Raw genomic sequence first — 11,272 nt, 5'->3', positions numbered from 1 at the left:
ACAGTGCAGGTGCAGTGGAGACTGGCCGGTGACCGTGGCCGAGGGTCCTGGGGGCGCCTACACGGCGCTTATCCACGGCATCCCACGCGACGGCCAAGAAATGCAGTTTGGGGGATGGGAACGGGGCCGGGGCTGGGCAACTGGGGCTTCGTTTCTATTTGTAAGATTTGCTTCTTCCTCCTCCTCTTCTTCTTCTTGTAGGCCATGCTGAATGGCAACGTGGGATCCTAGCTCCCCAACCAGGGAAGGGATCAAACCTGCACCCCCTGCACTGGAAGCACAGAGTCTCGACCGCTGGAGCGCCAGGGAAGTCCCGAGATTTGCTCAAGCCCTGCAGGCTGTACGTGGGAGTTCACTGTGCCCTGTCTATTCTTTTTGAGTGCCTCAAATATTTCAGAACATTTTTTAAGTCAAAAAAATTTAAAGACAGACACCAGGGGACGGGGAGAGGAAACAGTTCCTCCCCTCCCCATGCACACCCACCAAGAGGAATGGGGGACAGGCCCCAAACAGAGTGAACCCCACGGGTGCTGACCGCCAGGCTCCCAAAGGCAGGCCCCTATGTGGGCGCGGCGTGGGCCCCCCCAGCTGCCCCACGGGCCATCCCAACACTCCCGCCTGCACTAGAAACCCAGTGCTAGCCCAACCCCCATGTCCAGCAGGGGCCCCAAGGGCGAGTGTGACCAACGTCCCCATGGGCCTCCGCCCAGGCGGCACCCACTGCTTGTCCCACCTGCTTGGAAAAGAGGCCCATCTTGTTCGCATGCGACTGAGGTCCAGGGAATTTCACCCAGTGGTGAAGCGAGAATCCCCACAGAGCAGAGCAGATCTGGGACAGCCCCCCCACCCCCGCCCCCCGCGAGTCCTGCCAGCTCACACCAGCTGCCCCTCAGGCCTGGGAGAGCGGAGGAGACGGCGCCCGTCTGCCCGCGCCCCAGCCCCCCACCCACCCCTGCTCTCCCCCGGTCAGTGAGGCCGCGGGGTGGGCTGTGTGAGCCCAACATTCACACAGGGGCCGGCCAGCAGCGGGAGATGGGACGGGAGACCCCAGGAAGAATGTGGTGGTGGTGGGCCCGGCTTGGGGCCCCGAGTCGCCCTGGGAGTACCCAGGGGCCTGGTGGCCATCCAGAACCAGCGTGGGGAAGGGACCCAGCCAAGCCTCACAGCAGGGTCGGGGCAGGAACCCACGCCACACCAGCTGATATGGCTTCAAGGACGGGGAGGGAGGATGACGCTGGGAAGACGGCAGGGCATGCGTGCCAGCAGCTCGGACGTGGGGTGCAGGGGCACCCACGGGGCTGAGCGGGGAAGGACAGACCGACCTAAGAGCCTGTCGACTCCCCGCTTCCCTGGCACCTGCCGGGGGGAGACAAGCAGGGGCTGAGGCCGGAAGGCTGGCATCCAGTGCCACACACTCACCATCCTACCATCCTCACGGCCTCTGAGCTCAGGGCTGCGGTTCTTACTTTGTAAAGTCAGTTGGTATCTTCCGTGTCCTGCCCACCCCCGGGGTGACTGCAGAGCCCTGGGAAGGGCCACCCTGTCAGTCCTACCTGAGCTGGACACACTGGGGTGTGGCCATCCTCCCCTCGAGCTTGGAGTTCAGATCCTGTCTCCTGGCAAAGGGGATCAGGGCTGGGAATTGGTTAGGACTCCGCACTCTCACTGCCGAGGGCCAGGGTTCAATCCCTGGTCGGGGAACTAAAATCCCATAAGCCATGTGGGGCAGCCAAAAAAAAAGAAGAAAAAAAGGATCAGGGCTGTGTCAGGTCTAGGGAGGGGAAGGAACGTCAATATACTTCCCTGTCTTACACACACGCATGCACGCACAGTTGGCATGCTCAGAACCAGGGCACAGCCATGGCCCCAGAACCCACTCCTGGTTGTGTGGCCACCCACGGCCCCAGCAACTGGACATCTGTAGCCCTCCTGCTACTGGCCCAGGACACTGGGCAGGCATCACCCTGGCTCCGCTGGATGGGCTCCCCCATCAGGCCCAAAAAGAAGGGCTGGGGAACAACACACCTCAAGTTGCCCCCTGACCCACCTTTATTCCCACTTCACAGAATGGGAAAACTGAGGCCCAGGGCACAGGAGTGAAGCAAACAGGACAGTGAGCGTCAGCTGCCCAAATGAAGAAAACTTGTGCTGGCCAAGAAGGGCCCTAAGACCAGACAGAGTCAGAGGCCCAAGGTGGGGAGGGGCCTGCTGAGGTCGCCCAGCGATCAGGGGAACAGGAAGGAATGGGCTCTGGTATCCTGCCTTCCGGGCCAGGATGCTGACCCAGTCATCTTTCACTACTGCCTCCTTCGCTTCTGGTTTCCATGGCAGCCCCATCCAACACATCCAGGCCAGGGCAGCTGCAGGAAAGTCACCCCCATCTCCTGGGTTCTCCTCCCCAACCCAGCCTGTCGGGGTGGAATTTGCACACGCAACTCAAAATTACCCCTGAGCAAAGGAGAGTCTTTACAATAAGTGGTGTTGGATCAAATGGACAGCCACGTGCGGAAAAAATCATGCTCCCTTCTGCGGCTGGCAGAGTAATGGCCCCATCCCCAGTACTTGTGAACATGTCAGTTTACGTGGCAAAAGGGAATTAAGGTTGCACAGAGAACGGTTGCTCATCAGCTGACCAGACAGAAGAAGATTATTCTGAATTATCCAGGCAGACTCAATGTAATCACAAGGGTCCTTATACGTGGAAGGGGGGAGGCAGGAGAGAGAGAAGCAAAGAGATGGCAGCCTGCAAAGGACCCGGTCCAACATTGCTGGGTTTGAGGATGGAGGCAGGGGCCAACAGCCAAAGCATGCGGGAGGCCTCTAGAAGCTGGAAGAGGCTTCTAGAAACAGATTTTTCCTTAGAGCCTCTAGAAGGAACGCAGTCCTGCTGACATCCTGCTGTTAGCCTGGTGAGATCCATTTCAGACTTCTGACCTCCAGAAGTGTAAGATAATACATTTCTGTTGTTTTCAACCACTAAGTCTGTGGTCATTTGTTAGAGTAGCCACAGGAAACTAATACACTTACTTCATATCGCACACAACAATCAACTCCAGATGGATAGAAGATCTAAACGTGAAAGGTAAAACAATACAGTTTTTAGAAGTAGACATGAAAGAAGATCTGCCTTAACGCTGGAGCAGGCAAAGACTTCAACCCAGGAAGTGTTGAAAATAAGGGAAAAGATGGATAAACTGGACAATATTTAGAGCTTCCTTGCATCAAATGATACCAGTGGGGGTGGGTGGGGAGGGAGAGAAAGAATTTGTAATTCCTGTATTGTACAAAGGATTCCTATTCAGAATATGGAAATAACTCCAAAAATCGAGTTAGAAAAATCAGCAAAAGACTTGAACAGGCGCTTCACCAAAAAAAAAAAGGGGGGGGGGGGGAGTGGGTAATCAAAAGACCAATAAACAGGTGAAAAGATGTTCACCTTCATTAGCCATCATGCCAACACTACATCCTCCGGAATGTATAAAATGAAACACGGACCACAGCAAGCGTTGGTGAGGATGTGGAATATCGAGAACACTCGTGCACTGCTAGTAGGAGTGGAAATTGGTGTAAGCAATGTGGAAGACAGTCTGGCATTACACACTTAAGCTGAGCATGACCAGCGATCCCACTCCTAGCTATGCCACCACAGAAAAGGGCACATACATGCACCAAAAGATATGGACTATTCCTAATACTCCCGAACTGAAAATAACCCAAATTACCCCTCCATCAGAATGGGTAAATACCTGGTGGCCTATTCACACAGTGGAATAAAGCACAGCAATGGGAATGCACAAAGTATCAGTACAGCCACGTGCGACAATACGCATGAACCTCGTGAATCTTGAGTGAAAGAAGGCAGATGTAAAGGTGCTTCGAGTGCGACCTTATGCTTCCATTTAAAAGGAAGTTCAGGGCTTCCCTGGTGGCGCAGTGGTTGAGAGTCCGCCTGCCGATGCAGGGGATGCGGGTTCGTGCCCCGGTCCGGGAGGATCCCACATACCGCGGAGTGGCTGGGCCCGTGAGCCGTGGCCGCTGAGCCTGCACATCCGGAGCCTGTGCTCCGCAATGGGAGAGGCCGCAGCAGTGAGAGGTCCGCATACCGCAAAAAAAAAAAAAAAAAAATCTCAAAGCCAGGCAAAATGTATTAATGGTGCTAGAAATCAGGGAAGGGGGTCACGCTTGCGTGGCCTGGAGAAGGGATGAACCAGGCAGGGGCCCATGATTACCAGCAGGGCCAGCCAGGGCTGCTGGGGAAAGAAGGGGGGAGGAGGGGCAGAACTTGGTGGTCCCAGGGGTGAGGTCAGTCGCTAACAAGCTCTCAAAGTCAGTGTTTTCTTTTATTGCTTCCAGAAAGGCACTCCCCACCTCAATGCTCCCCAGCCACCAAATCCTGGCGGAGTGCCACCGCCACCCCATGCACTCTGTCACATCTCCAGGCCTTTGCACACGCTGTTCCCTCTGCTAGAACACCCTTCCTCTCACTCGCTGGCATAAGCCCTAGACTCTCTCACTGACAGCAGCTTTAAAGGGCAGGTTCTTTGCATATCTTGTTGGTTTCAGGACTCACGGTACCTAGGACAGCGCCCAGCACATAGAGAAGCTCAAAAGATGTCTAAGGAATACATGAATGAATTAAATACACTCCTCTGCCTCCATCATCCTTCCCATGTTGACTTGGAGGCCCACAATAGCTTGTCACACCCCATGGCCACACTCACCCGGTCGGCTTGGAGCTATCTTTGATAAGGACAGAGAGGATTAACTCACATTCTTCTGAATCCCAGCACTGAGCACACCCAGCACAGAGCCAGTGCTCACCAGTGGATCCAACAAGCAAAGAATCAGGTAGTGAGCTCCCTGTCTCTGGAGGGAATCAAGTAGAGACTGAGGCCTGCTCTCAGAGTGGGTTCCTGCTGCCCTGAGAGGCTCTCATGAGCTTGCACAGCAATTATTACTGTCAGTAAGGTTAACCAGAACCTGCTGAGCCCTGCCCCACGCCCCCAGGGCTGGTCCACTGCAGCAGTGCTCTTCACTGCACCTGACTCTGAACCTGTGCGGTGTGCTGGGTGTGGCAGTTCAGAGGGGATGAGGCGCTATCCCCTGCCAAGCTGTTTCAGCCCAAGGAATTCCCAGACCCGTAGCATTTGTTCTGCTGCAGGCATGTCGGAGCCCTTTACAGATATTAACCTGTTCAGTCTTCACAGCAGCCCTGTGAAGAAGATACTGTTGGGAGCTCTACTAACAGGGAAACTGAGGCCCAGAGCCGGCAAGTCACTTGCCCGGGATGACACAACTGAGCAGCGGCAGGTGGGATTCGAACTCAGGCCCTCTGGCCATGGAGTTCACATTTTTTTTTAAATTAATTTACTAATTTATTTTTATTTTTGGCTGCGTTGGGTCTTCATTGCTGGGCACGGGCTATCTCTAGTTGTGGCGAGTGGGGGCTACTCTTAGTTGCGGTGTGCGGGCTTCTCATTGCGGTGGCTTCCCTTGTTGTGGAGCACGGGCTCTAGGCACGTGGGCTTCAGTAGCTGCGGTGCGCGGGCTCTAGGCATGCGGGCTTCAGTAGCTGTGGTGTGCGGGCTTAGTTGCTCCGCGGCATGTGGGATCTTCCCTGACCAGGGCTCGAACCTGTGTCTCCTGCATTGGCAGGCGGATTCTTAACCACTGCGCCACCAGGGAAGTCCTGGAGTTCATGCTCTTAACCACTGCTCTTTACTTCCTCAGAACTGAGACCAACGCTCCTCCAGGCACAGGGTTGCAGGAACAAGGGCACAGATTTAAGCAGGAGGTCATGAGGGTGCCCCACGGCCCTGGGTGCCAAGGCCATGGTCCACAGCACCTCTGCCATCTGGCCTGGCCCCCACTCGCCTCTGGCCTGTTTCCTGGGACCCCTCCCACCCAGCACCCTGATTCCAGCTTCCCTGAACTTCTCACTGCTCCTGAAGACACCCCAGCCCATTGCCTGCTCTGCTGGAATGCGTTCACCCCTCTTCTGCCCCTTAGCCAAGTCCTGGAGCCAAGTGGGTGTGTCCGGAGCTCTCTGCACACCCCTGTACCACAGTCCCTGAGGCCTCCTAGCAGGATGGGGATTCTCCAGCAGGGACCAGTCTGGCTCCTGGCTCACGAGGTCTCACCCAGCCCTGGAGCCCACTAGGCTCTCATGGAGGGGGCTGGCTGTGAGCATCAGCCCCAGCTCCCACAGCTGCTTGTAAGGACCCTCCAGGAGGAGAATTAGAAAGATCAGAAGGTGGCTGCCTTCCTCCAACCCCCCCACCCCACCACCGCATTCTAGACGTTGGCTCACGGGGACCCTACCCCAGAACCAGGACCACACTGTCCAGCCCCTCCCTGGAGCTGCTGCCCCTCACTCAGGCTTTCATGTTATATATAGCAGCAGCTTGCACGAGACAATGTGACAATGCGAAGACACTCCAAACTCCTTATCCCCCTCGATCCGGCTGCTGGAAAGCTCAGAGTCAAATTACCGCCGATAGAAGGTGCCGCAGCTCCTCCAGCTTCATCTGATGTTTGCTACCCAGGGTTTCTCCTCGCTCTGATTTTCTCACAACTTTTTCATCCCGTTATACTGCATTTATCTTTGTAAATCACCTCAAGTCCTTTCTGGAATCGGACAAAGAAGACACGAGACCCTTTCAGATGCCTTCCCTCCTCTGCTCCGAGTTCCCAGTGCCCAGCTGAATGGGAAAGAAGCTGAATGAGAGTTGACGGAGCGAACTTACAAGCAGATGACGTTAAGCAGGGCACAGTCTACGGTAGAAAAGGGAACGGCAGGAGCGGGGTCAGCGCACAAGGTAGCAAAAAAAAAAACAAATCGGGAAACACCAAACGTCATTCCTTCCTTCACCGCAGGGTCCGACAACCAGATGCCCGACTTCACAGTGGACTTGGAAGAATGGTGGGCTCCACGCTGAACCCCACCCCCGCCGGACACTCGACACCCTGCCGCCCAAACTTCTCCTTCCCTTTTCTCTCCCTGTGCCCATACGGAAGGCACTCCCTACCTACCCAAGTCCACCCACCCTTCGGGACACAGCCCAGTCCTTTTCCCCCAGTCTCCTCAGCCTTCCCACACACCCCGTGCCCTGCCCGAGCAACCCTCGCGAGACTTGAACCACTCCCGGGGCAATGACCCCACTGGGCAGGGAGGCTCTTCTGCTCTGGCCTTAAAATGTTCCTCAAAGATGCTGGTGTCGTTTACACTTTCAGGAAGGGGGCTGATGTCTTCCTAATTCAGCAAAAGCTTCTCAAAGGCAGGGTCCAAAACTAAGGTGTACTGTGCTCTCCCCACAGCGAGGGGCTGGCTTCCCCCCAGCCATCACCCTCGATGCTGCAGGTTGGAGGGAAGGACTGGGGCACCCCGGGGAGGAGATGGGTGCAAACAGGAGCAGATCAGCCCTGGACACCACAGGGTCACCTCCTTAGGGAGGAGAGATTAGAAAACCAGGCCCTCGGTGTGAGCCTCAAATTCCCCCCTCTCAGGGTGACAAAGGCACAGATGGAAGTGAATGAGGAGTGGGCGTCTCTCTCTGGGCTGCAGCTGGAGTCAAAGGTAGGTTCCAGGGATGGAGCCAGAGCTGCTCCGGGAAGACGGAAGCCGGTAAGTGCACGAGGCCCCAAATTTATGCCTTGTTAATAAAAACCACCTGATATGCTCTACTTTCTATTCAGAGGGGTAATGTTTCATTATCATTTTGAAGCGTTTCCTCTGAAAACTTGAGTTCTGTGTTACTGTTTCTGTGCGCCTGGCAGCACAGCCCAGAGGAAGGAGTGGTGGGACGGGGGGGGGGGGGGGGGGGGGCCCTGCCAGCAATCGCCACCCCCCCACACCAATTCCCAGGCGCTGAAGGGAGAGCACATCCTCTGCCCCTGAGCCCGGGGCGGGGCAGGGGGGCGGGAGGCCTGAGGTGGGCTGCCAGGGACAGCGAGGCCACCACTCACTCCTTCTCCCCCAGCACACACCCCGCGTCATAACTGCAGCTGACACTGTACCAGCTGTGCCCAGCACTGTCTTCCACTCCCAGCCCCAGAGACCACGTGGCCTGCCCCGACCAGCGGAGGGGATGGGGTGGGCGCCCTCACCCAGGCTGGGCCCATCCGGCTCTTAGGCGCCCAGAGACTGAGGGGAGTGCCCTGGGTGGTCCTGGGGCCTCAAGCGGAAGCCACCATTCAGGGCGGCCAGGCCGGCGATCCAGAGAGAGCAGCCTACAGGGAGAGGAGAAGGGACAGAGGCACTGGGAGAGGATGAGAAAATGAAACCACAGTCCAGAGAGAGCAAAGTCGGAGGAGGGGCTGCCTGCCAGCTTCCCGGGTCCTGGGGGAGCCAGGCCGAGCCAGGCTGCCTGCAACTGTTTCCTGCAAAGTTCCTTTCCTCTCAACTCCCCTTTCACTTAACCTAATTGGAGGCGGTTCCTGTTCCCTGCGACAAAATCCTAAGACATGTGTCAGGGCCCTCCCCCCTCTTCCAGCTCAGGGCCAGGCCCGCCCATCAAGCCAGGGTCACTGGTCAGTTTATAAAAGGTGAGGCCTGTCTGGGTAGAGCCTTGCTGGGAAGGCAGGGCACAGCCAGCTGGGGGTGTCTGGACTTTGTACTTGAGCCAGTGAGGTGGAGGTGTTTGAGGAAGGCACCGCCAAAACCTCGCTTGCTTTCGGAAAATGAACCAGGTAGGCAGGTGGGTGGGGCGGGGGAAGGAAGCAGGTCTCCCAAGCACACAGTAGGTGTTTAACAAACGTGTGGAGAGCAAACAGGGAAACCTCTCCACATCTTGATTTCCTCATCCGTAAAATGGAGGCGATGGTACCAAGATATCCACAAACTAATACAGGCACTCAGATCTTCAAACAGTTCCTGGCAGAGTAAGCATTCAATACGCATTGGGTTTGTTTGGTTTTTTTAACCTATACGAAGGCTGACATTCTCCCCAAGGGCCACCGGGCAGGTGCTTTGGTCTGAATGTGTCCCCCCTCACCCCGCTTCATAGGTTGAAATCCTAACCCCCCAGGGAGACAGTATTAGGAGGTGGGGCCTTTGGGGGGTGATTAGGTCATGAGGGTGCATCCCTCATGAATGGGATTAGTGCCCTTGTAAAAGAGACCCCCAGAGAGCTCCCGAGCCCCTTCCACCACGTGAGGATACAAAAATAAATGCGACTTGGAAGACAGTCCTCACTCAACCATGCTGGCATGCTGCTCTCAGACTTCCAGCCTCCAGAGCTGTGAGAAATAGATGTGTTGTTGATAAGCCCCCCAGTCCTAGTATTTTGTTAGGACAGCTCGGACTAAGATAGCAGGGAACCAGGAGGGGTGAAGAACGCAGCTTCTCTCCTCTGGGTGTTGAAGCAGAGGTAGGGTAGGCGGCATCAAGAGGGCAGGATCAATCTTTAGGGTGGCAAGGCCAGGGAGGAAAGGTCAAGAGAGAACTGTCCCCCACATCGTGGACCAGAGCAGAAGGAGCAAGGATGGCCAGGGTTGTGGGGATGGCGGCCTTCCCATCACCAAGGGAGGCTGGACCAGAGCAGAGAGAACAGCCCAAGGAGGAGGCTGCATTAAAGCAGAGAACAGCAGGGCCTTGGGCAGGGCTAAAGGCAGGACTACCTGACAGTGGACAAACAGCTGGGGAGGGGATGGGCCACTCGTGGGTGTGGATGGAGGCTGGAGGGCCACCTAGTACAGCGGCGACAACAAACACCAGGCATTCTCTCCATCACAGTACACACTTTGCACACATCCATCCATTCAATTCTCTCAATAACCCTAAAAGGTAGATACCTTAAGTATCCTCATTTTATAGATGGGGAAATTGAGGCAGAGAGAGGTGTAGTGACTTGTCTGAGGTAACACAGCAAGTAAGTGGCAGGGCTGGGCTTTGAACCCAGGCTGGCAGGCTCCAGCATCCAAACTCTTAATCGCCAGAGTGGACAGCAGATGCTGAAAAGGGACTAGTGCCTCGTGGGTGGCACCCCTTGGTATTTCAGGCTCTGCATACAAATTCCAGGCACCTCCTTCCCAGCCTGCTGGCTGCACCTGGGGGCTTACGGGTACACAGTCCTGTGTGCTGAGGGTCCCCCCGGGTCTCCTCCGCCAGACTCTTCTGCCTTTGAAACTCCTCTCCGTCCCATCCCCCTCCACCTGTCCCAGAGCCTGTATCCCAACACCCCTCCCAGGCCAGGCACTGCAGATGCCAGTACATCCAGGGCTTATGGAGAAGGGCATCTAAGGAGCTCCACCTGGGAAAGTAGGAGGGACAGAACAATCCCTTCCAACAACAGAACCTCTCTTGCCTTAAACCTCATGCCCCAGTCACCCAAATCCTTTGCTGCTCCTCTCAGCCACCAGCCACCAGGCCTCCTGCCTCCTCTTCTGACTCCTATCCCCTGCCAATGCTCTTTCCCCTCCCTCAAGCCCCCTTTGGCATCCTGACAGCAAACTTCTACAGTGAGCTCTATCAAGCTCCCTGCTCCACCCCATCCTCCAGGTGTCCCTCCTCTGTGCTCCCAGCTCCCTCATCACTGCACTCGTCAAAGGCTGCTGGGCTGTGCTCCGTGGGAGCAGCGAGGCCCCCGTCCTGGGTACCTGTCGGCCCCTGGCAGTGCAGGGCCAGGTGACAGCAGCTTGATGAATGAAGAGCTCACTGTTTACATTACAACTGGTTGGGAGTCTCGCCCCACGTGGTATCCCTGCACCCTCCCCCTCCTCTGCCCACAACCCTAAGCCAGCAGCACCCCCACTAGCCTCCCAGGGCATCTTACAGGATGGAGGGCAGCCCCCCCCCCAGTATTGGACTCCCACTTCTCACCCAGAAGGGAGAGGCGGCATCTCAGAGGTTGGGGGATTCGCAGCTGGGTGTGTGACTCCCCACAAGGTGCCCCCTCCTATCCAGGGTGGGGCTGGGACTTGCATGGCAGTGCCCAGTGGGCACCCGCCCCGCCCAGGCCCTGCCTGAAGGACCCAAACGGGCGGGCCCTGGAGACCCAGCGAAGCATCCTCCGCGCGGCCACGGCCCCTCCCTGAAAATGTGCTGCCTCACCAGCCATGAGCGCCAGCTTGGAGGGGGGGCACCCCTGCGGAAAGCCGCCCCACCCCAGTCTCCCCTAACCCCCTCCGCCATGCACTTCAACCAAGTTGTGCAAAGGGCATTGGCCAGGCGACCCCGGCCAGCGGAGCGGGGGCTCCGTGTCCTCCCGGATCCTGGGGCTGCGTAGCCGCGCCCACCAGGCTCACCCCACCACCACCCTCACCCCACCCCCCT

Source organism: Grampus griseus, assembly GCF_964374135.1.
Source record: "Grampus griseus genome assembly, chromosome: 14".
In the NCBI taxonomy this organism is placed as follows: Eukaryota; Metazoa; Chordata; class Mammalia; order Artiodactyla; family Delphinidae; genus Grampus; species Grampus griseus.
This window is presented reverse-complemented; position numbering follows the sequence as displayed.